The following is a 25,984-nucleotide window of genomic DNA, read 5'->3' on the forward strand; positions in this document are numbered from 1 at the left end:
CAATAAAGTTTCCCCTTCCTGGGACAATGAATTCACGGTGTTCTTATTTCAATTTCCAGGAGTGTAGTACGAAGGATAACTTCTACGTTTCAATTTGCAGATCCTGAACTTTCGCATGGAGTCCATCTAGAGAAGAAAAGAGGCTAACTGCTTTTCACTGCAACCTGTATGATGTTCAAATGGTTCAAATGGCTCTGAGCACTATGGGACTTAACATCTGAGGTCATCAGTCCCCTATAACTTACGACTACTTAAACCTAACTAACCTAAGGACATCACACACATTCATGCCCGAGGCAGGATTCGAACCTGCGACCGTAGCGATCGCGCGGTTGCAGACTGTAGCGCCTAGAACCGCTCGGCCACTCATGCCGGCTGTATGATGTTCCTGAAATACATATTGTGTATGCTAATATGACGGCAAACTAAGTTAGATCCATTTCGTAAGATCGTTGCAAATATCACGTTGAGTAAGTGCTATAATTGTGGTTTTGGTTGATTTTTATTACTTCGTTAAGCACTGTTGTCGAATCTGAACGAATGACACAACTGTATTTCTTAGGCCGCCGCACGACAGTATCCATACTAGCTTCTACGTGCAACAATGGCTCGATTGAAGCAATACAGCGACCTTACTGTTTGGCTCAGACGACAGGACGAAAATACAACACGACCTTACAGTTGGCGACCGTGATAGGACGAAAATACTACGAAAGCTTACAGTTGGCGGCCGTCGGCCGGACTTCGAAATCAGCAATGCGACAGTTGCCACTTGCGCCCGCTGGCGGTAACAACGCGGTAAATCTTCTGATACGGCTGACGCAACCACATAAAGAAACAGCTACTCTGTAGCGGAACGCTGCACCGCCTCGTTACTAGTGATGCTACATAGTTGTTTCTTTGATCTAGAGTGTAGAGACATTGAATAGTGACTGAGTGAAATGACAAATACTTTTCTTGGCTCTGAAGAGAAACAGTGAAAACATTTGCTGATTAGTGACCAGCGCCGAAATTCTTGACGATTCCATAGGTGCACTAACCGTTGATAATCGTTGACGAAGTGGAAGGGTCCAATTGTCTAGTGGAAACAAATAAGGTAAGAAGAAATAGTGATTTCTTTCAAAAAACTTCATTCACAATCAACTGAGATACCACGAACAAGACCAGACAGGAACTGAATGTTCAGAAAATATCGCTCTCTTCAATAGTTATAAGCTGATTGTGAAACGTAACAGTTTGATTAACTACAAAACTAATACCTAGCAATTAAGATTTAATGAAGTGTTTAACAGAATAGAAATGTAGTCCTAAGGGTTGCCCCACGTATGACACTGACCCAAAAGTAACTTCTTCTGCCCTTCATTAAAAATTATAATTCTCTAAACGTAGTCGAAATCCGTTTGCCAACATAAATAGTACAATGCTTCCGTTTATCTGATAACAGCAATACTAGGAAGATAATGACAGACGGGAATAATTCATGGCTACATTCAGCGGATAGCGGCGACGTATATTTCTTTTGAAGTTCGGTATAATACGTCAGAGAGCTTTGCGGGAACAAACATTAACATCCTAAGAGAGCACGGCCTACAAAATGAGAAACAGTTGGAAAATAGCGACTGCCTGAAAAAAAAATCAGTGTAGCTGTAGCAAATAATTCCACTAGTATACTGTTTTCCGATCTAGTAGTGTTTACATAAAACAGTCTCAACATTAAATATGTCTGTGTCGTTCGCAGCACTCTACTGTTTAAAAATGAGAAGACATTATCATGAAACAACATATTCTAATATAAACACGTGCTCCTCGATGACCGGTGTCAGTCTCCTTAAAATACTTCTGGGTGCATTGCTGAATCTTCTTATAAAATGCTTAAAATGCTAACAAACTAAAATAAACCGATGTTTCGGACGAGCAGGAGCAGTGTTCCTCAGGACATCTACTCTACGTCTACATCGATATTCCGCAAGCCACCTAACAGTGTGAGATTGAGGGTACCTTGAGTACCTCTATCGGTTCTCCCTTCTATTCCAGTCTCGTACTGTTCGTAGAAAGATTGTCGGTACGCCTCTGTGTGGGCTCTAATCTCTCTGATTTTATCCTCATGGTCTATTCGCGAGATATACGTAGGAGGGAGCAATATACTGCTTGACGCCTCGGTGAAGGTATGTTCCCGAAACTTCAACAAAAGCTCGTACCGAACTACTGAGCGTCTCTCTTGCAGAGTCTTCCACTTGAGTTTACTATCATCTCCGTAACGCTTTCGCGATTACTAAATGATCCTGTAACGAAGCGCGCTGCTCTGCGTTGGATCTTCTCTATCTCTTCCATCAACCCTATCTGGTACGGATCCCACACCGGTGAGCAGTATTCAAGCAGTGAGCGAACAAGTGTACTGTAACCTACTTCTTTTGTTTGCGGATTGCATTTCCTTAGGATTCTTCCAATGAATATCAGTCTGGCATCTGCTTTACCACGATTAATTTTATATTGTCATTCCATTTTAAATCACTCCTAATTCCGACTCCCAGATAATTTATGGAATTAACTGCTTCCAGTTGCTGACCTGCTATATTGTAGCTAAATGATAAAGGATCTTTCTTTCTCTGTATTCGCAGCACGTTACACTTGTCTACATTGAGATTCAATTGCCATTCCCTGCACCATGCGTCAATTCGTTGCAGATCCTCCTGCATTTCAGTACAATTTTTCATTGTTACAGCCTCTCGATACACTACAGCATCATCCGCAAAAAGCCTCAGTGAACTTCCGCGTTGTCCACTAGGTCATTTATATATAAATAGTGAATAGCAACGGTCCTACGACACTCCCCTGCGGCCCACCTGAAATCACTCTTACTTCAAAAGACTTCTCTCTATTGAGAATGATATGTTGCGTTCTGTTATCTAGGAACTCTTCAATCCAATCACACAATTGGTCTGATATTCCAAATGCTCTTACTTTGCTCATTAAACGACTGTGGTGACCGGTAACAAACGCCTTGCGGAAGTTAAGAAACACGGCATCTACCTGGGAACCCGTGTCTATGGCCCTCTGAGTCTCGTGGATGAATAGCGCGAGCTGGGTTTCACAAGATCGTCTTTTTCAAAACCCATGCTGGTTCCTACAGAGTAAATATCTAGTCTCCAAAAAAGTCATTATACTTGAACATAATACGTGTTCCAAAATCCTACAACTGATCGACGTTAGAGATATAGGTCTATAGTTCTGCACATCTGTTCGACGTCCCTTCATGAAAACGAGGATGACATGTGCCCTTTTCCAATCTTTTAGAACGCTACGCTCTTCTAGAGACCTACGGTACATCGCTGCAAGAAGGGGGGCAAGTTCCTTCGTGTATTCTGTGTAAAATAGAACTGGTATCCCATCAGGTCCAGCGGCCCTTCCTCGTTTGAGCGATTTTAATTGTTTTTCTATCCCTCTGTCATCTATTTCGATATCTACCATTTTGTCGTCTGTGCGACAATCTAGAGAAGGAACTACAGATCAGTCTTCCTCAGTGAAACAGCTTTGGAAAAAGACATTTAGTAGTTCGGCCTTTAGTTTGTCATCCTGTGTTTCAGTACCATGTTGGTCACGGAGTGTCTGGACACTTTGTTATGATCCACCTATCACTTTGACATAAGACCAACATTCCTTAGGATTTTCTGCCAAGTCAGTACATAGAACTTTACTTTTGAATTCGTTGAACGCCTCTCGCATAGCCCTCATCACACTACATTCCTCTTCGTGTAATTTTTGTTTGTCTGCAAGGCTTTGGCTATGTTTATGTTTGCTGTGAAGTTCCCTTTGCTTCCGTAGCAGTTTTCTAACTCGGTAGTTGTACCACGGTGGCTCTTTCCCTTCTATTAAGATCTCTTGGCTCATACTCATATAATGCATATTGTACGATGGTTTTGAACTTTGGCCACTGATCCTCAACACTATCTGTACTTGAGATTTTCAAATAGTTTGGGTCTGTTTGTCACCAGAAGGTCTAATATTTTATCGCCGCGAGTCGGTTCTCTGTTTAACTGCTCAAGGCAGTTTTCAGATAGTGCACTTAAAAAATTTCTCTGGATTCTTTGTCCCTGCCACCCGTTATAAACGTTTGAGTCTCCCAGTCTATACCTGGTAAATTAAAATCTCCACCCAAAACTATAACATGGTCGGCAAATCTACTTGAAATATTTTGCAAATTTTCCTTCAGGACAAAGAGGAAGGCCGCTGCAGCTCGGACGAAACGTCGGTTTATTTTAGTTTTTTAGTATTTCATAAGATGAAGAGGCTATATACTCAGAAGGGTTTTAATAAGAACCTTATCTAACGTGTCTGAATTGTTATTTCACATTTAGTTACGGTTGTCTCGAAGTAATTAATATTTTTGCTTCATTGCGTGATAAAAATATTTAATATTCAGTGTTACTGTGTAATGACATCTGTGAAATGTTCATTTATCATAAAGATTGTCAAAAACAATAACGTGCATAGTTTATAGGCAAAACGCAGTGTAAGATCAACATTATATATTCACTGAATCTTGGAGGCGATGACTATTAATGCATGCCCTACTTAATAAAACTGACTGATTAGAAATGCAGACTGTATACAGCAATTTAACCTATGGATTTTTCTTTCTGAAATAATTTCATTAACTCATATGTTCTTCGATAGTTCTCCCACATTCCTCTGGATATTGTCTATACATTATGACAATAGTTTTATCGATGAATAATTGGTAGAATGTATGCGCTTTGCTGTAGATAACAGCAGTTATCACACACGCAAGTTGTGATAAATATAAACAACAAGCTGGATAAAGTCAGATTAAACCCTTCTTTCTTTACTAACAGTTAATTTTGATGCAAATAGCTATTTGTGCATAAAAATTTGAATTGTCACATAATTTTCATGTTAATTAGCCAGTCCAGAGCAGAAGATACATACAATTTTTCAATATTTTGAGAGATTCGGCAATAAATTTCTAGTTGTCAGTTATTCCACGACCAGTTTCGAAATCACATCGTAATCACGATCTTAATGCTGTCGGTTTTGCGAGTATATCAGGACTTTATAAAGATCTGTCATAGAAGGAAACGATGTAAAAACTTAGAGAATCTCTGATGGAACGATAGCGAAGCATAAGGGCCCAGCCAAACGGAACCCTAAAAACTCTGGGTGTCGTTCCTCATAAGGTAAAGAAACTGAAGTAAAAATCGAAGCAATCGAAGAACAAGCAGTGTTATAGGTAGCGTGCAGAAAAATTCTGAAACCAAGAATTAGCTTTGGAGGTGGATGCTAGCACTGTGAAAATATCCGTCAGAAGGTGGCCTCCAGAAACAATGTTTTGCGTAAACTCGTAAACAGCAAACTGGGAGTGAAACCTACTATCCTGAGAATCACAGTCCAAGCACTACGCTTCTCTAGAGCTGAATACGATGCACACCTACCCCGTGTGGACCAGTTCAACACACCCGAAGAGGTCGACATAAGCCTCAATAAAATACGTCGAATCACAACAGAGTGTATGAAATCCAAGCCCCTGCCAAAACCTAACAGAGCTGCTGGTCTTGCGAGTCCCGGCTCCCACCCTCTCTTTGGCACTAAGTGAGAGGTTGGACGATTGAGATTCCGTAAAATGTTGTTAAACACGGTCAATGAAGAACCGCCACCTGATTGTCCACCAACACAGGTAGTGCCTGGTGAGTCCACAGCAAACTGGAAAAGCATGGAGGACACTGAACAGCCTGAGAACGAGGGTGGGGCCCAGTGAAAACAAATATAATCAGATGTGGGCATGATAACGTGGATGACGGCAAGTGCGATTGCGGTGCTGTGCAAGACATGGAACACCTCCTGGCCTGTCCAAAACGTCCCTACAGATGCAACATCGACGATTTGTTGCTGGACAAGAAAGAAGCCCTGGGCGTGGCCCAGCACTGGGCTGAAGGACTGTGACTGGTTTCCGAACACGCAAAAGTAAAGTGAAAGTCATGGTGCAAAGCCGTACAATCGTTCTGCGTCACCAAATAACAAAAATGGATAGGAAGCGAACATGGTATAGTGTTTCGGCAAAATTAGTGGTGTGTTGTCATTTACATACACGGCCGTTTAAAGCCATGAGGGGTATTGACTCGGTAACGTTTTTGTTTTCTTTTAATATTTAAAAGCGCTCTTCCCTCATATTATAATACGCGTAACACAACTGAATTCACATAATTTGAATGACAGTGTTAATGTGCATGGGCGAGCATCATTGCAGAAAAATACCTAAATTAATTTGAATTAGAAGCGTATTTCCTGTTAACGATGTACTGCTGGATAAGGTGGAAGTCAGTGACAACAATAACAGTGACAAAAAAATTTGGAATGCAAGGAAAGATACACCAAATAAGGAAGGATAGTAACTGTCGTTGTCCTCAATCCGCGGACAGGTTTACAGCAGCTCTTTAAACTAGTATACCCTGTACAAGTCTCTTCATTTCTCAGTAACTACTGCAGCCTTCAACCGTTTGAAACTGCATAATCTATGCGTGCCTAGGTCTTCAGCTATAATCTCTCCCTCTTCTCTCCCCCCCCCCTTTCCATCCATTCCAATTTCATTGATCTGATACCCTTAGGATGTATGCTGTCAACTAATATCTGTAGTCAAGTTGTACCATAAATTTATTAATTTATTTTCTCCCCAATTCGGTACCAAACATCTTCGTTAGTTAATCGATCTACCCATCTAACCTTCAGCGTTCTTCTGTAGTTCAAATGGTTCAAATGGCTCTGAGCACTATGGGACTTCACTTCTGAGGTCATCAGTCCCCTAGAACTTAGAACTACTTAAACCTAACTAACCTAAGGACATCACACACACCCATGCCCGAGGCAGGATTCGAACCTGCGACCGCAGCGGTCGCCCAGTTCCAGACTGTAGCGCCTAGAACCGCTAGGCCACTCCGTCCGGTTCTTCTGTAGTGCCACATTACAGATGCTGCTGTTGTCTCCTTGTTTGAAGTGCTTATCATCCACATTTTCACTTCCGTACAAGACCACACTCCAGACACATACCTTCAGAAAAGACTACCTATCACGTCACGTAAATTTGTATCGGGTGTTAACAAATTACTCTTTTCCACAAACGCTTTTCTAGCTGTTATTAACATTGTGACAAAATATATAGTACAGGGTTGGTTAGAGGAGACAAGGAAGAAATTCCATAACACCAAAGCTATTCTAAGCAACACTAGAGGAAATCTTTACATTCTTAAACTGGAAAATAGAGGAAGAAAAAAGTGTGCATGGAACATGCTTAATCCGCCTTCGTTTCGTTGGCGACTTGTCCTGTTTCTCTCTCTAGAGCAGAAAAACATCAGAGTGAAATGAATTAATCGAATGGAGTAAGTTTATAAGTACCACTGAAAATTGATTACATAAAGAGTAAAATAACGTTTAAAAGGCATTCAAACAAATGGACATTCAGCGAGGAATGGAAGATAATTGTTACGAACTGATTGGTAAAACAGGAATACAAACCAGTGGAAGATAATAGCCTGATGGGCGCAAATATGACTGCACAGAAAGTGAAATGGAATTGGGCAGAACAAGTAACCAGATGAATGGGTAATAGATGGGCCTAGGAATTTCTGTGCTGGATTATAAGAGATAAGAAAAGTCCGCGAAAATGATCTTATGGAAAGTGGCTAGATAACATTTAAAAAAAACAGCAGTAGCAATATGGAAACATACAACAGAAATTTGGAAATTTGTGGTAAGGTCTTATGGGACCATATTGCTGAGGTCATCGGTCCCTAGGCTTACGCACTACTTAATCTAACTTAAACTAACTTACGCTAAAGGACAACATACACACCCATGCCCGAGGGAGGACTCGAACATCTGACGGGCAGAGCCGCGCAGACCGTCACAAGACGCCCTAGACCGCGCGAACAGATTACCGTAATGCGTATAGAAGTATAAACGATGCCTTTATCCATCAGTAGATGTTTAACTGTAAATGATCATGAGAATGATGATTATGGGGATTAAGGATGGCGATGATAAACATAGTCCCAAAAAAAAATTCAAAATTTTGAGTTAACATGTCCTATAGCTCATATGAAGGTCACTTAATCATTTCTTGAAAATATCTGCGATGCCTATCGTATCCGTCATTCACTGCCGCAGCTGCTCTTACTGCAGACGGAAGCTGTGGTGTCCAAACGGAATGAAGTGTAGTGTTCGAAAATTCATTTTCCGTCACGATTCCAAGCAAATGCCTCCAATGTCGGAGGGAATTCTGTCACCTCTACGTTCACCTCGTAAAACCTGGCAGATTCTTTGATCTAGCGGTTTAGTAAGCCGGCTTATTAAAAAAAAAAAAAAAAAACTCAATGTTGTATATTTCTGCGTTTCCTACGGCCGTCTAATTATCTCTTCAACCAATATCACTGCCCTGGCATCCAGACTGTTTGCCGCTATCATGAACTTTTCCCGGTCGTCAGTTAGCCGATTATGCATAAATGCCAGTTCTAACATGGAGAACCAAAGTTCCGGTTTATCGGCCATGCGTTGTCCCAGGGAATCTTCCATTCGTATCTGTGTTCCGGCCGCGGATTTTGTCCTGGTAATATCACTGTCCCGCTTCTCTGAATCCATTTCGTGGTGTCGATCGTCGTTCCATAATTCCCGAACCTGACCGCGCAGCGTACCCTGCCGGTGTACTGATCGTGCTGTACAGCTTCTGCCGTTTGGCGTGTGTTGTAGTGTACAGACGTGGACAAAACGAGCGACACCCCTCGCCTTTTCGTTATGCTGATCCGCACTGCTTTAAAGTCTGCTACACAGCATAACAGGCAAGGCGACGAAGTGCTACCAACATACTATGCCAGTTCGCTCAGCTGATGTGCTGAGATAGCTAGCACTGGAGAAACTCGCGCTTCGAAGACGCCACAGCATCGTCTGCCACTTCGTGGGAAACGAAATACCTCAAGTATAAGCCAATGTGTTGTATTGGCATATCTATGACTATGACTTGGATCTAAAGTGTGGTTATGGATAGTACGTGTGCTCAGATTGCGAATCTAACATCATGAATAAAGACAAGGGGAAATGGATTAGGCGTCCTTCCTCTTGCGTATCATCAAATATATTTTAATTATTCTTTCTTAAATGAACTGCGCAGAAAAACATTGACCAGGAGTGAATAACGTTTTAGTGACACCAGATGATATTAACAGCTTGCTGGTGCGGGTTAGCCGTGCGCTCAACGGCGTCATATCGCGGACCGCGCGGCTCCTTGCGCCGTCAGTTCGAATCTTTCCCCGGGCATGGATGTGTGTTAGGTTAGGTAGGCTGAAGTAGTTCTAGATCTAGGGGACTGATGACCTAAGCAGTTTGGTGACATAGTTATTAGAGCCATTTTTTGACCTTTCAAAAAAATGGTTCAAATGGCTCTGAGCACTATGGGACTCAACATCTTAGGTCATAAGTCCCCTAGAACTTAGAACTACTTAAACCTAACTAACCTAAGGACATCACACACCCCATGCCCGAGGAAGGATTCGAACCTGCGACCGCAGCAGTCCCGCGGTTCCGGACTGCAGCGCCAGAACCGCTAGACCACCGCGGCCGGCTTTTGACCTTTCGCATACATTTTCTTTACATAAACGGCCGTATCTTTAGATTGCGTTGACATAGCTCACTTTTTTACACCACAAAGGGACCGTATACTGCAGGAAGTGCGATAGATTTCCGCTTATTATGTCCACCCGTACTCGAGGTAAACGGGTTTTAAGGGTTGGGTAGACAGATAGACGGTCAAGAAAGTGAGACTAGTAGGGTTCCATTTTTACCGATTTACGTGACGAAATCCTAACAACTAAAATAGCTACCACCTTTACTGAAGATGAGGGCCGCATAATAATTCCCCCTGCTCTTTATTCGAAATGTTCCAGTTGCAGTCGATACATCAGCATATTAATCGTAGCTACGCTTTCGATCCAAATCACGTTTCCAGGAATGCAAATAAAATCCATTTGCCTGTACACGTGGTAATTCGGATCCCGCTATTAATGCCACCGCGTTTTAGATGTGCGAGCATTCTCATTGCTAGCTACCTTAAGGAACACTTCGGCTAATGAACGTTTTCTGGCTGGGGCACGTCTAATGGAGAATTCGAAACACTGTAGAATACGTTTGGCAGCTACGTCGCCGTTTATTTCCAGGGAGGGGGAGGGGGGGGGTGCAGAATAATCCTACTAAATTTACTCGCTAGTAACAGTTTTTTGTTATTTCGATAAACATCCCGAATGATTGTCACATAAGCGGTAACATAAAGGTAGACAACTCGTGTTTTTGAGTCCAGAAAGCTCTATGCAACAGACTCTGAAGATCATTTTGCCATTTTCATTGCGAAATTGCCGGCTTATTCATGTGGAGTAATAATAGAGGGCTGTTTGCCTGGGTTGTCTGTTAGCGTAGTGAAAGGTGTTTGCTACTGCAAGGGAGGTCTGGTTTGTTTTCGGTTCTAATGGAGGCTGATAGACTATCAGTAAAGGAATTTTAAGAAATTCTCGCGCCACCAATACGTTTTATTGCTACCTTTATTCTGTACCGGCGCCCTGTAGATGTCGATATGAAACTTTTGTAACTTTTTCCGCTTATGTCAATGACTGAATTGACTTAAGTGTGGCACTGAATGATTTTTAACTGAATTTCGTTATGAATCTTCACGCATTGCTAAAGTTGCACACTTTCATGGTAGGTCAGCAGCGGTAATCCAGTATGACTGGTCTGAACGTTGACACAGACCATGTCGCAGCCGAATGCGAATAATATTTTGCTAATTCGTAACAATCTGGGATACTTTGTCTTACTAAAACAATTCTGTTATCTCGATAAGCTGAAATTCATTTTTATTCAAAAAAATGGCTCTGAGCACTATGGGACTCAACTGCTGTGGTCATAAGTCCCCTAGACCTTAGAACTATTTAAACCTAACTAACCTAAGGACATCACACAACAGCCAGCCATCACGAGGCAGAGAAAATCCCTGACCCCGCCGGGAATCGAACCCGGGCGTGGGAAGCGAGAACGCTACCGCACGACCACGAGATGCGGGCTCATTTTTATTAGTACAGTTCATACTAATTAGCGTTTCTTCTTTCATTTATATCCTATATTTAGGTGTTGTGGTTAACACACTAATCAGCATTAATATAGTCTTACACATGATTGAAAACAGTCTGACACATTTCGGATAATTTTTCAATTTCACGCCTGTGCATAGTATGTTGCTAGCACTTGGTCGCCTTGCCTGTTATGCTGTGTAGCAGACTTTAAAGCTGTGCGGATCAGCATAACGAAAAGGCGAGGGGTCTCGCTCGTTTTGCCCACGACTGTACCTTCGTTGTCCTTGTCCTCTGCCTCTTGCCGTACGTGTTCTTTTGACTTTGGGGTCACCACATTGTAGCCACTACGTAACTCCATTCTATTAATGATAGACTCGTTCGTATCCGTAATGTTCAATTTTATTGTGAAGCAATGAGCCAGACATTAACATAGAACATCTAAGACAAAAACAAACACAAAGCAAAGAGTAAAAGATTACGTGCACACTAGAATCTTTGCCGCTGCCCCTGTGCTGTGCTCACGCAACTGTTCGTCTGCGTGCTCCCACACTTTCTACACTACGAGTACATACTAATAAAATCTTCGCACTACGTTATACTTCAGTTCTAATTCGCGATTCTTTTAAAATTATTACTACGAGCTCTAATGTCGAATGCCTTCAATATTGCTATCACAATATATTAAATACTGGCTGACAACCCAGTGTTGCCCAGGCATTCATTTAACTAATTTTCTATTATAAACGAAACCTTATACGTCCTGCTGCAGTAGTTCGGTGTGAGACGATCTCATACAGCTTCTGAACGCTGGGCGCGACAGCTTCCCGTGACTACAACGCAATTTTGTAGATGTCTCTATGGCAACGCCTCTTCATAGCGGAAATACAGAAGCGTCCGATCTTACCCGTCGGCTTTGACCCATGACGTCACAAATACCGCGGAAACGACCATAAACAACAATTCCAATATGGCGGATATAAAAACATCGAATACGTATTGTAAACACTGAAATACACAAGTTTCACAAAACGCCTAATGACTGTAACGGGACAAGCGTGGGAAATTGGGGGCTTTTGGGTGGGGAGAAACTAAATATGTCGTTATGCGGTGGGGGGAGTCTGCAGTGCCCCCCCATCCCCCCACAGGCTTCATTAGTGTCAAATCAATATTTTCGAATCATAGGCGGCCGCTGCCGCGGCCGCATTCCAAAGAAAAGAACTCCCAACCTAACCTCAAGTGGGCTACGCTACAGATCAATATGTTCATCAAATTGCCTCATATTACGTATACATGTTCTTTAAACAAGAGTACATCAAACCATGTATTAGGTTTTCCGCGCCGTAATGACGTCACACACCACAACACGCTTACGTCACGGGTCAAAGCCGACGAGTAAGATCGGACCTTTCTGTTGACCCTTCATAGCTCTATAGAACGTTATCATTTTCAGGTACAGCCGTTTGCGCTTCGCGGTTGAAAACTATCAAACGCGCTGCCAGGTGCCAGGGACTTCCTTAATATGTCACGACTCTAGGAGTGTCTTAGTAGCAAATAATAAATGTATTAAAACTTCAGGTATGATGCGGCATGTTTCCACGCATGTCAGCGTTTGTGACGTCACATGTCCCTATCTTTGTGTCATACGGTGACCTAATGTTGTAGGTACATTCAGTGGCATATGTGGATACTGTCTGCAAAATATGTTGCGAATAGAGTTAGTAGCAAAGAATTAATAAATTTCAACGTCACGCACAAGGCGGTAGTTTTTCATGCATCTCAGTGTTTATGACGTCATATCGCTTGTACGAAGTGTGGTACCATGGTATCATTTTGCAGATGCGTTCAGCAGCATATGTGGATAATGTCTGCGAAATTTATTGCGAATAGAGTTTGTAGCACAGAAGTAATAAATGTAAACGTCATGAATGATGCGACCGTTTTTCACGCATCTTATCGTTTATGATCTCATAAATCCTGAATTATGATTGATAGGTGGCTCTTACCTCCACAGCGTTTGGTGTCTGACAGAAAGGGATATGTGTAGAAAGTTTGGTTGAAATCGGTCCAGTAATTTAGGAGGAGATGTGAAATACACACACACATTTACGTACATACATTTATTTTTGTAATATGTATTGTCATGGTTCGCGCTTCTGTATCTGCACAGTTAGTGTACTAATGTGTGCAAACTTAACTTACCACCTAGCGCGCCGGGCGGATTTGTGCCGGGGACAGGCACGCCTTCCCACCCGGAAAGCGGTGCGTTACACCGCACAGCTAACCGGGCGGTCATATTTGTGGTTAATGGATTCATATTTCAGACTTTTGTTCACTGAACACGCTATAACTGCGCAGCTTTTATGATATGGATACTTACGAGGAGTATGTTTCCACTTCCATCTTTGCAATGAATATACACTCTAAAGTAGCTAGAAGTTCTTAATTAAGTACTCATTTAAATTAACAGTCTGATGCAAATGATGTTCTTTCAACGATTAGGTTTTATGCTGTGATTTTCACTATACATAAACATTGAACATGGGAGCATCCAGTTTCGGCGAAACCTCCGACAGAATGACCAACCTCTTGGGTTGATCACCATCAAGTGCACCGTTTACTATAATTTCACCATTTGTCAGAAATAATAAAATAAATAAAAAGGATGTGAGCCCATATTCCTCACTGATATGTAGTAGATGGAAATAAATCTCGTGGATCTGGATTCCAAATTTGTACGCATATCAGTAAGATACACCTTAGTAATTGTAACAGAAAACAGATTCAGGGTGTTAGAGATATAAGTGCAGATAGTGTGATCATTAGTAGCTTAATATGTACCCATTTCAGTGTGTTAGTTGTATTTTCTCTACATCTTAAGTCTTCATGCAAATACATCACATCGTTTACTACCTGATGTTTTCTGCTCAGTCGTAACTGCGCCACTATGTGGACTACGCCAGTCAGTAGAGACTAACCGTTTTGTGTCCATGCATCCACACTTCAGCAACTGAACTGCTGCCCAGCGGAAAATAAGTATATTAATGGCTTGCTCTTGCCACATGTTCTTGGAGGCACTAACCAATCTAAAAAAATAACTATAATTACAAGTTGGTAAATGAAGTAAATAATCAATTAATGTTGCCCAGCACACTGTGCTCAGTCACCAGTAGATATATCTGCACTTACACTCTCACTTCTTTTGAGTCATCAAACTTCTGACTGGTTTCATGCAACCTGCCACGAATTCTTCTCCTGTGCCAACCTTTTCCTGTTGTATTAGCAATTTCAACCTACATCTTCAGTTATTTGCTGGACGTTTGTCTATCTCTGTCTTCCTCTATAGTTTTTACCCTCTGCAGCTCCCTCTACTTTACTGCTTTATCTGTAGCTTTTCTGAGAGGGTAATTTTTTATGCATTTCGAAAAATCATCTAAAATTATTAGTATATATGTGAAGTTAGCTCTAGTATATATGTGAAATTAACTCTAAGTAATCTTCAGGTTTGAGCCTCTGTATAGCTCCTGTGCTCCTGTATTAGTATTATTTGTCACTTTAGTCCTTTAGTAAACATCACAAGATTTTAATCGTTCTGTAATCTTCCTCAGTGCATTATTCCCAATTTTGACTACATTTGCTATTTTATCATGACACTTTTTCGCTCCACACTTATTTCTACTTCAAACTGTGATGATCAAAAAACTTGCCAACTTCACTACTATTTCCTTATACAGTAAACCTTTAAAGATTTTGTAAAATTTTGGTATCTGTAGACAGTCGTCACTCCCAAATTTGACGTTCACTAAATTCCACACATCGTCTTCGTTTTATTAGCACACCGCAGTCTTTAAGGTCGTAACAAGCGCACTTTAGACGCCTAAAATAGGCTCTTTCAGTACCACTTTTAGGCCAAATACAACCTAAAATAGGCCCTAAAAAGTATTATGCATATAAACTGAGCATAATGTAAAATACGTAGTGTCGACATATGGGCATATTATTATTCATTAAAAACAAGGAAAATGAGAATATTCGCAGTTTCACAACACAGAAAACATATTATTTTAATGTTTAAACTCATCCCACACATTTTTAGTTTTTCCGAGATAAAAATACAGTGTAAAATACCTGTAGCCATATGTTGAAGTACGTACAATAAGTAATTTAATAAATGCCGGATAAACCCGTGGTTTCGAACGTTCAGATCATAGTTGGCTTCATAGTAAATAAATACAATATTTTTTGGGTTTTGCCAGAAAAAAACTATAGCGCTTGTCAGTTGGTATTAATTTATACGTCGTAAAAGAATGTTCTAGATCAACGTATGTGACCGGAGCGTACTTTACTTTCGGTACACTCTGGACAGGAATGTTCCAGTCAGGGGATCTGGATTTTCCGCTACGTATGTATGTTGTTGCGCGCAAGCCCTTCAGGTCGCTGTTTTTCTGCAAAGTCTTTTGTATTTTTACCCCTAATTTTTCTCCCACTTCAACTGGCGCCCCAGTTATTTCCTTTTTAATTTCATCCAGCAAAGAAATGAACTAATGGACAAGTCTCTCTGAGCCTTCTAATTCGGAAATAATTCTTGCCATAAATGTGTAATTGGCTCTAGTATAAGCCGAATCCCGTTGGATTGAGGGATCTTTGAGTAATATTGTTTTGCTGAAGTTACAGAGGCGGTATCCCCCGGTAGATTTTCAGTTACCTTCTGGACTGCTGAGAAATGCTTATTGTAGTATTCTCCTGCTGCTAATCATGTGCCCCAGAGGGTAACAACAGGTTCAGGTGGCAAGGGGACATCAGGAAGTATTTCCTTGAATGCCTGTATCCTCGATGGCGCCTTAACGAAAACTTTCTTTACTGTGGAGCGTAATTTATTAACCTTAGAGACCTCTAGTCGTAATTGTTCTGCTCAACAGTTTGCACCATGTGCTACACAAGTCACATGCAGCATCAGAGGCTAGGATACTTGAAGTAATTTAAACGCTGCACCCATATATGCAGCGGTTTATGTTAAGGCCAGACACACCTTGTTTCGATCCACGTCATCTGAATATAGTCCATTCAGACCACTGTTGACAAAGTGTGCATCTGTTTGCTGGTTAGTCTTTGGAAGGTGTTTTGAACAAATCAAGTAAGTCCTGGATGGCACACAGGGGTGCAACTTGCCAACGATCAGATTTCCATTGTATCGTGTAAGACTGTCAGTAGTTTCATTAACAGAAATCTATATTCAAGATTCCCCAATATTTTTTCAGATTCAATGCAGTTCGTCAGTGTAAGCTGAATCCACATAATTTTTATGCTACGCTGACTCTGCAGGAATAGACTGATGGCAGTACTTCTCAAGAAAACCTTTTAAAACAGGGCTTTCTAGTTTTCGAAAAGGGATGTTTGCTGGAAGTGACTTTTTTGGGTGAATTCATCAGATGTCTTTGTTTAAAGGGTTTGCTTCAGTTTTGATTATCGTTCAACTTTTGACATATGAAACGCTCCATCTGCATCCCAGAGTTAAGTGGCACATTCTATCATTTGAAACCTAATACAAGGAAGAAACAAGATGCTACAAAGAACTACGTGTAAAAAGTATTTGGTATTGTTCAAGGACACCGGTATTTAATTTTAGCAAAATAAAAAGATAAAATAAAAACATCAAATACAGATTAGCAGTTTTACTTTTCCAACTATCCTGTCACGGATCTAGTTTTTGTTGCAATTCAAAACCTTTAACAAAATCAAAACATGGCACATATTTTTAAAAACATAAGTGCTTTGCCTTATAGGAATGACATTTTTACATTGCTTGCTGGTCCTTTACATCAAAATTGAACTCGAAAACTTAAAAATTATAGTAAAAGTGAACAGTAGTGTCCCGGGGACATTTGTATAACTTTAAACAATGCTTATGAAAGAAATGAAAATTAAATTGAAACCCTTAGCTGCCGACATGTGTTGTTGATTTACATCAATGGGGACAGCTCAAAATGTGTGCCCCAGTCCGGGACTCGAACCCGGGATCTGCTGCTTACATGACATACCCTCTATCCATCTGAGCCACCGAGGGCACAGAGGATAGTGTGACTGCAGGGACTCATCCCTTGCATGCTTCTCGCGAGACCCACATTCCGAACTCTCCACAATCTACATTCGTAGTGTTCCTAATAGATATTTGCCCAGTCACTCACTCGCGCCAGACTAAGCCGACGAGTCCCGTAAGAGTTCGAGCAAAGTGAGCGTATTCACACAGAAGAAAGTCAATGGCCGGGTAGCCTTTAACTATCTTTTGTGCTCTCGGTAGCTCAGATGGATAGAGCGTCTGCCATGTAAGCAGGAGATCCCGGGTTCGAGTCCTGACCGTGGCACATATTTTCAGCTGTCCCCATTGATGTATATCAACAACACATGTCGGCAGCTAAGGGTTTCAATTTAATTATCATTTCGTTGTAGAGAAGCTGCACGGTCATCAATGGTATCTGTTCTTTCGGGAACAGATACCAACTTCACATGTTTATGAAGAAATCTGCTTCACAAATGCCCTTCTGTAAAAAGATACGAGAAAAAGATTCGCGATTCCAGACTGGCACGATAAATTGAGGAGCATAAAAACATAACAATGAACCTCTTGTTGCATACTTGGCAGACTATAATTTTTCCACCTGTCGTATAGTGCGGAAACTCGAGCAGCCACATTCTAATTTGTTTTTCCAAATACAGCCTTTAGCCCTCCCACCTTCGGTTTTTGGAAGCAATTCCAATCTTTTAAAAATACAAGAATTTTATGTTAAATAAAAGAAATATGTACCTTTTAGAATTTTAAAGCTAAAATATGCAAAAATAGGTGTTAACTTCGAAACAGGCTGTATTCGGTCCTATAAAATAAACAATTAGGATTTTAATTTAATGCATAAGTAGAATTTATTTGCATCTGTGAACTCAGGAAAGGATAGATTTCAACCTAAACATTCGCAGTATTGTTGTTAGTTTTCCACCTCTCTACTGAAATAATTTCGGAGCCTATTACCTGTTTCGCAATTGTTAGAGAAAAATCTTCCTCCACCTCTTCCTTCCTGAACAGTATTAACCTGGTATTAGTTATCAATCTGCACGCATTGTTGTCATTTCTACTGTTCCTACTATTGTCATCCCGACGGAACTTCTGATTATCTTGCCAGTGGTCTTCGTCAATTATTTTTTCTAAGAATGAAGAAGAAGTTCGATGGTTATTATTCACATACCTCTTGGAATTTTATAGACATTTCTTCCCGAGTTTCCATGTAATTTCGGAAACACTACTACGGTTCCTTAAGTGAACTGGCTTTCTATACTGTGACTCGCAAATTCTTTCGTACTCATTCGACCTTGTGGTGTCACCGCCAGACACCACACTTGCTAGGTGGTAGCTTTTAAATCAGCCGCGGTCCGGTAGTATACGTCGGACCCGCGTGTCGCCACTGTCAGTAATTGCAGACCGAGCGCCAGAACACGGCAGGTCTAGAGAGACGTCCTGGCACTCGCCCCAGTTGTACAGCCGACGTTCATAGGAATGGTTCACTGACAATCACGCTCTCATTTGCCGAGACGATAGTTAGCATAGCCTTCAGCTACGTCTTTTGCTACGACCTATCAAGGCGCCATCATCCTTTGTTATATTGCTATTATACTTCTGTATCATCAAGAGCGATGTTCTACAATTATGAATTAAAGTTAAGTATTCCAGAAGCTACGTACTTTTCTTTATAGCATTCATTACGTATCCTGTTTCAGAACTCACGCCAGCCTGCGTGAGTTTAAGCGCGTGCCTTTCGGCTTGCTCTCATTGTGTCTAGGCTGTCTTGTCTAGACACAACAGACCTTTACCTTCAAACATTCTAACCATTATAAATTCACTCCAAAGACTGTATTGTATTTGCTCGGACTAATATTCGTCGAAAATCTTTTGTCTAAATTCACCGAAGGTCACTGCTTCAGTGCTTAGGTTAATTACCCATCATTTAGCATCTCCTGCTAAACCACAAATCACAATGTTTATTTTTTCATGAATGGCTCTGAGCGCTGTGGGACTTAACTTCTGTGGTCATCAGTCCCCTAGAACTTAGAACTACTTAAACCTAACTAACCTAAGGACATCACACACATCCATGCCCGAGGCAGGAGTCGAACCTGCGACCGTAGCGGTCGCGCGGTTCCAGACTGTAACGCCTAGAACCCCTCGGCCCCTCCGGCCGGCTTTTTTTTTTTTTTCATGAACTGTAAGGTATTCAGGAAATAACCTTTCATAGTTCTTTATAAAGCCCCCAGGAGATAATCCACTGTGTTTTCGATAAGGTTCGAATTTTTCTTCACCCTCAAGTACCTTATTATATCGTGTTCTGTCTATGACATAAGTACTATTACATTTGATCTTTCTTTCTACATCACAAACTTTCTCCTGAATACTGGAAATATTGCTACAACACTTTTGTTCACAATGTTCCGATTTCTTCTCTAGAATTTTCTCAGCCTCTGGAATAGTTCTTCTCATTTGAAACATCTGTTCTTCATTTACTTTAATCAATACTTCCTTTACCTGGGAAACATTTTCCTCGACCTTGGATTCCACCATAGGTTCGACCTGCTCTTGTATTTTCTCTACTTCAGTTTCAAACCTATCATTAATGTTAACAATTTCTGCCTGAATTGTTCTAACAGTTTCATTTACATTTTTTACATTTTTCTTTATATTAATGAGCTCTGCAGATAGGGAACCTATTTTGTTCTTTACTTTTTCTAACTTATGGTTATTATTTTCCATTTGTTCACTCAATTTTTTACTAACTTTATCCTATTCCTCACTAATTTTAGTTTGATTCTAGAGTTTTTCGTTTATAGTTTTAGTGCTTTTAGATTGTGTTTGCATTGGTTCACTCACAATTTTATTATTTTCGTTTTGTGCTATTAGCTGTGTAGCCACACTGTATAGCAATGCATACAAATTTATCGATAGTTGCCTATTTTGCTCAGTGCTATTTTCTACTCCTTTGCCTTCATCCTCTGAATCTACTTTTTCCTTCTTAATTTGAGATGGGCTTAATGGCATAAAACTTTCATCCCCAAAAACCCATATTCTCTAACGTTTTTCTAACAGCATAACTGATTCCTCTGTGTCCTGATCATTATCACTGTTTACAGGAGTATCCTCACATTTATCCTCCTCTTTTACTTCTCTATACTGCATGTACTTTTCTTTGTTCACTTTCAATAAATGTTTAAACCAAATATATTAATATTTTTACTGCTCTATCTTTCTCCTAACTGCTATACCAAATTCGTGCCTTTGAAACCCTTGAAACCCTCATACATCTTTCAAAGAATTATATCTATCTGTGATATGTACTACAGTATTAAGCTATTTCTAGACTCTTTAGTATTGTAAAAGGTCCTGTCACCAGGCACCACATATAACGCTAACGGCTCCTATTATATTAGTACTATTCTGATAATGTTACACCTGTGAAAGGATTTTTACTGTGTAAGAAGCTAACGAATGTCCTGTCACACGGAGCCACGTATAACACTATACTTCAACAAAACAAATCGACCTGGTAATGGAAAAGCCATGTACAACACTATTGTATGGGGAATTATGCATATAGTATAATGTTACCCATTTTACAGGATTTTATTGTGATGTATGACTAATGTATATGGAAATGTGACTATAGTGGCCGGCAGAAAAGGAGAGTCCTCAAGGTCACGGCCGCTGCCTGCTGCCAGCAGGGGCTGCGGGCTGTGATTCGCCCGCCTCTCGGCTTTGTTGCCATGTAGGTACCGTTAGTGGTGCGGTAGGTCAGAGCAGCTGAAAGCTCAGTGTTACCGTGCTATATCGAGTGTTCACGTCTGATCTCAGTGTCCTACTGTCTTTAGAAAGGTGCTTTGACATGTGTTCAGCGGTGAACAACAATGCAGGAGCATCAGCTACTTGTAATACTCCTCCAGTCGGTGTGTGTAAAGGGTGGAAAGACATTCGTAAACAATAGAAAATTATCATGTCGAATGTACTGATCTAGCCAACAGTGAAGAAGCGAGGAATAAGTTAAATTCTACGCAAATTCACAAACTTACTGCTAAAGCGTGTGGTGTCTCCAAGTCAAATGTAGGCCGTATTAACAAATCTGCGTCATTGGCAGAATCTCCAGATATGGATGAGTGTTTCGATTCTCCAAGAAAGGGATACGAATGTGAATGGAAATCAACCAACTCTGACGATTTTAACAAAGAGCTCGTGCGTAGAATTGTACTTCGATATTACGACAGAGTATCCAACGGCTAAACAAATAAAGTGGCTCAAGTGGCTTTGAGCACTATGGGACTTAACATCTATGGTCATCAGTCCCCTAGAACTTAGAACTACTTAAACCTAACTAACCTTAAGACATCACACAACACCCAGTCATCACGAGGCAGAGAAAATCCCTGACCCCGCCGGGAATCGAACCCGGGAACCCGGGCGTGGGAAGCGAGAACGCTACCGCACGACCACGAGCTGCAGACAAACAAATAAAGGAATACCTCCGTGAAAAATTAATTTCTCGGGCTCAGAGACCTCCGTTCTTCGTCTTCTCCACTCCATTGGTTTCCTATTCAAGAAATGTAATGACGGACGGAAATTCTTAATGGGACGCAGAGACATTGCAGCAGCAAGAACGAAGTTTTTGCATACAGTGCACTTCTTGTGTGCTGAAGACACCAGGTCTGTAGTGTACTCGGATAAAACTTGGGTTTCACAGAACCACACCAATAAGTAGATACAGCACGACTCCAAAGGAAACGGCAGTTTGAAAGTACCTACTGGTAGAGGTGGCAGATTAATCATCGCCCGCTCTGGTTCATTAAGCACAAGCCTCATACCAGAGGCCAAACTTGTTTTTCGTGGTGGGAAAACTTCTTGCCAATCCGATTACCATTCAAAAATGAATGGAGACGTTTTAAGAATTGGTTTATTCGACTGTTGTCTGCGCTGGAAGACTGTTCAATTATCGTGGTGGATAATTCAGACAGAAAAGCTGCCTTGTTCAAATTGGCGCAAGGCAGATATTATGGAGTAGTTTAAGAGAAAGAATGTTTCATTTTCAGTCAATGAAACGAAGGCTGAACTCCTGTCTAAGGAAGAAATCGTAGGTGCCAAAAAGACCTACGAATTAGATCAACTGGCAAACGAAATGGGACACCAAGTGGTACGTCTACCACTGTATTACTGCCAGTATAATCCCATTGAATTGATATGGGCCCAAGTAAAGCGAGAAATAGCGAAAAGGAATACTACTATCAAACTTTCTGATGTTGAGAAGCTAACACACGAAGCTCTAGACAATGTTACTCAGCAGGACTGGGAGAAGTGCGTAAAACACGCAGAAGCATTCCAAGAAACTGATTTCTTGAACCAGGGTTTAAGAGACACCATAGTGGAATCTGTGATGATACACCTGGCTGAAACAAGCGACAGTGAATCTGGAGACACGACGCCAGAATATCTTTCAATTTAGGTAAGTGCCGTCGGTGCAAAAAGCTGACTTGATGTAAATGTTTGTATATTCATTTCAGTTATAGAGGACATACTGCGAATGTTTTTCCCTTACAGTAGACGTCTGATAAATGTATCACAAGTCCTGGCGATTAGTTTACTCGTCGGTAACTGTCAATTAAAATAAGATTGTCAATTCTGCGTTAATTAACAACAGTTTTTCCTAAAAACCTGTATCGAATGTCTTTACATTCGGTTATAATCTTATTGCATTCGGTTTACTTGTACATTCGAAATTTGACTCCTTTTTTCATAGAAGGATTTACTGGTTGGTTCGTAGTAAGGGTAATGCAGTTCATAAAATGACAAAACGTTGTGGTGCTTCTGTATAGACTGTATATATAAACAGTGCAGTAACATCAGAACAGTCCCAGCACCTATTCTGATTCTCCGAGAAGAGCATAGAAATCTATTACATTTGACGAATTTTACAAAAAAATAGAAAGTAGAATTGTATTACTTTCGTATGACAGAGGATGGTATCCGATGGCTAGAGAAATACAGGGTAATGTGCGTGATAAAACTGATTATTCTGGCCAGTCACTTCAATGCACTGTCTTCTCCGCCCACTTGGTTTTTAATTCAGAAACTGTAATGACGGACGAAATTTGTAACACAGGACGGGTACATTGCTGTAGTAAGAACGAGGTTTTTGCGTACCAAGCACGTATTGTGTGCTGAGAAAAACAGTCTTATATCAAATTTAGATAAAACTTGGGTTTCACAAAACTTTCCGAACAAATATTTTGCTCGACTTCAGTGAAAATATTGGCTTCAGAATAACAATTACTTTTGCGTAGCGTATATTAGCGTTTTGAGTAATAGCTGCAATGACGAAGGATATGTATTAGCAGCCAGTAAAATATTTTCGGAAGTAGGGAATATTCTCGGTCATATTAAAGCGAGCCGTTCGAACAAAACTCTTGGCGACGGTTTAAAATGACTCGCGCGCTGCTGGGCACGGAATATAGCGGAAATAATTTGCCTCTGAACGTGATACGATACAATAATGATGTCTGAAATGTTACCAAAAATAATTTTGTAGTTTTCTTAACAACTTTCTCGCGGGAAGTTTCTTCGCAGTCCTACAGAACGAAAATTCATCAGCGACTACAGTTTTCGCTACGCAGTCGGCAAGTTTGACACCTCTTACAATATTTTATTTTTTATCTCAGAATATTTTTATGTTTCCGAAATAAAAGACGCAGCATATGCATCTGTAAACTTTGAGGATCTTCATTTTTTTTCAGTCCAATTACATTAGTGATTCTGTTACTGCCACTGGTTGAAGTAAAAACTTATTTTCCTCCAAAATTTTTCGTAACGTTAGTTTTTATTTTTTTTTCCTAGCAGCTAGTAAGAATTTTCTTTCGGAAAGTACTCCATCATATTCTAGACTAAAAATGGAGTTGCCCAATATTTTTTTAAATTTTTACGAATAATTGAAATTATCACTATAAAAATAACTGGCAGTGCTGTAAGACGGCGAGATGGCCTTAAAGCTTTATTTTCGTGCTGACCACTATAGAAGTTCTTTTCCTAAGATTTTTCTAGCTGTTAGAAAAAAAAAAAACACAGTAAAAATGGAGTAATACTGAATGTAGGACCTTTATGTACCAAGTTCATTAAGTGATTTGTCTAATGGATTTATGGTAGCCAGACTACCTAGGCAAGGAAATTGTTAAGTTTCACAAAAACAGAGGAAATAAATTTGGCCTGCTTTCCTGCTGTTCCATAGTATAGCTTCACAAATAAATATAAATTTGAGGTTATAGTTCTGAGAAAGACACAAGACTCATTTAGCTGGAACCCAACAATCATATGTAGTTTTGATCTAGAAAGACCACGAATTTTTAATCATTACCATAAAAAAAATTGGCCAGGGGGATTTCTGTTTTGGTGCAACCAACAAATTAAATAATTAAATATTCTAATAGGACAATACACAGATTTAAATTTATTAAGACACTTTGTTTATGTTGTTAACAAATGATCTGTCAAAAGGTAAAGGTAGGAAGGGTGTGGTCACTCTAGATTGTCATTTTCCGCCCCGATAGCTGAGTGGTGAGCGTGCCGGATTGCCGTCCTACGGGCCCGGGTTCGATTCCCTGATGGGTCGGAGATGTTCTCCACTCAAGGACTGGGTGTTGAGTTGTCTCCATCATTATTTCATCCCCATCCGGCGTGCAGGTCGCCCAATGTGGCGTCGAATGTACCAAGACCTGCACCAAGGCGGCCGGACCTGCCCCGCAAGGGGCCTCCCGGCCGATGACGCCAAACGCTCATTTCCATATTGTCATTCAGTATTTTTATGCAACCCTACTTCAGTGTTATTGAATTTCATAATTCTTTGTACTCTACTGAATTTTACTTATAACTGAAAGAATTTTATCTGTTCTCTACTCTAAACTTATTTACTCGCTTTCAGTTTTTAAACATTTTCATTTCATTAATCCATGACAAAATATTATTTATTGAAGTGTACATTTCACATATTTCTTTACATATGTTACAAATATGCATTAGCAGTGCACTCTGACATCACACATTTCATACTTTTCAAATAGTGTCTGCATTTCACACTTAGATGACGACAAATTTTAAATGCAAAAAAAAAAAAATTAATTTAGTTGCATGATTTAATAGCGTTGTAATGGGGCGAACGAGATGTACAAAGAGAGAGGGGAAGAGAACGTGTGGAAACAAAGAAAATGGGAAAGGAGACGGACAGAGAGAGGTGGCAGAAGGAGGTAGTAGTGTGTGAGAGAGAGTGACAAGGGGAGGGGGGGGGGGTGGGTGAGAAGATGAGGACACAGAAGGTGAGGAACAGATGTGTGCAATATACATGTGTGTCGAACACCTTCGGTAGGCGCTAGGGGGCAAAGGCTAGTCACAAATTAAACGCCGTGCCTCAGTATTCGTTAATGCACTTTGAATGAAAACTTTCTTCCTTCTGTTTTCTCGAAAAATGGCATTTATGATACGGTGGCTGTGTATAAAATACAAGCTGATTTTTGCAAAGAAGGAAACAGCAACCATTCACCGACAACAATGCTATTTATTTACACATATAGCCCTACTACCTGTTTCGATCCCACAGGTACGTGCTCAGAGTTCTGTTCACGTTTACATTACATTTGTTGTTGTTTATAGTAGTTGTTGGGAAGAAAACAGGAAACAACTGATGTAAAAAACAACATATACAATGTAAGTGTAAACAGCCATCTGAAAGTGAACTTATCGGTTAGAAACTGGTAACGGTGCTATCAACAGCGTTATTGACAGTAGCTGGTTGCTGTTTTCTTCG

General features: G+C 40.6%; 1 protein-coding gene across 1 annotated transcript in view; it reads left to right on the plus strand.

Annotated features, from left to right (window-relative positions):
• Positions 1–744: 744 nt before the first annotated feature.
• Positions 745–25,984, plus strand: part of LOC126199031 (nose resistant to fluoxetine protein 6-like) — a 323,399-nt gene continuing 298,159 nt past the window's right edge. Inside the window, exon 1 of the mRNA XM_049935732.1 lies at positions 745–1,096. The gene's annotated coding sequence lies outside the window, so the exon portion shown is untranslated. The remainder of the gene's footprint in view (positions 1,097–25,984) is intronic.

Source organism: Schistocerca nitens, chromosome 8 (assembly GCF_023898315.1).
Source record: "Schistocerca nitens isolate TAMUIC-IGC-003100 chromosome 8, iqSchNite1.1, whole genome shotgun sequence".
Taxonomy (NCBI): Eukaryota; Metazoa; Arthropoda; class Insecta; order Orthoptera; family Acrididae; genus Schistocerca; species Schistocerca nitens.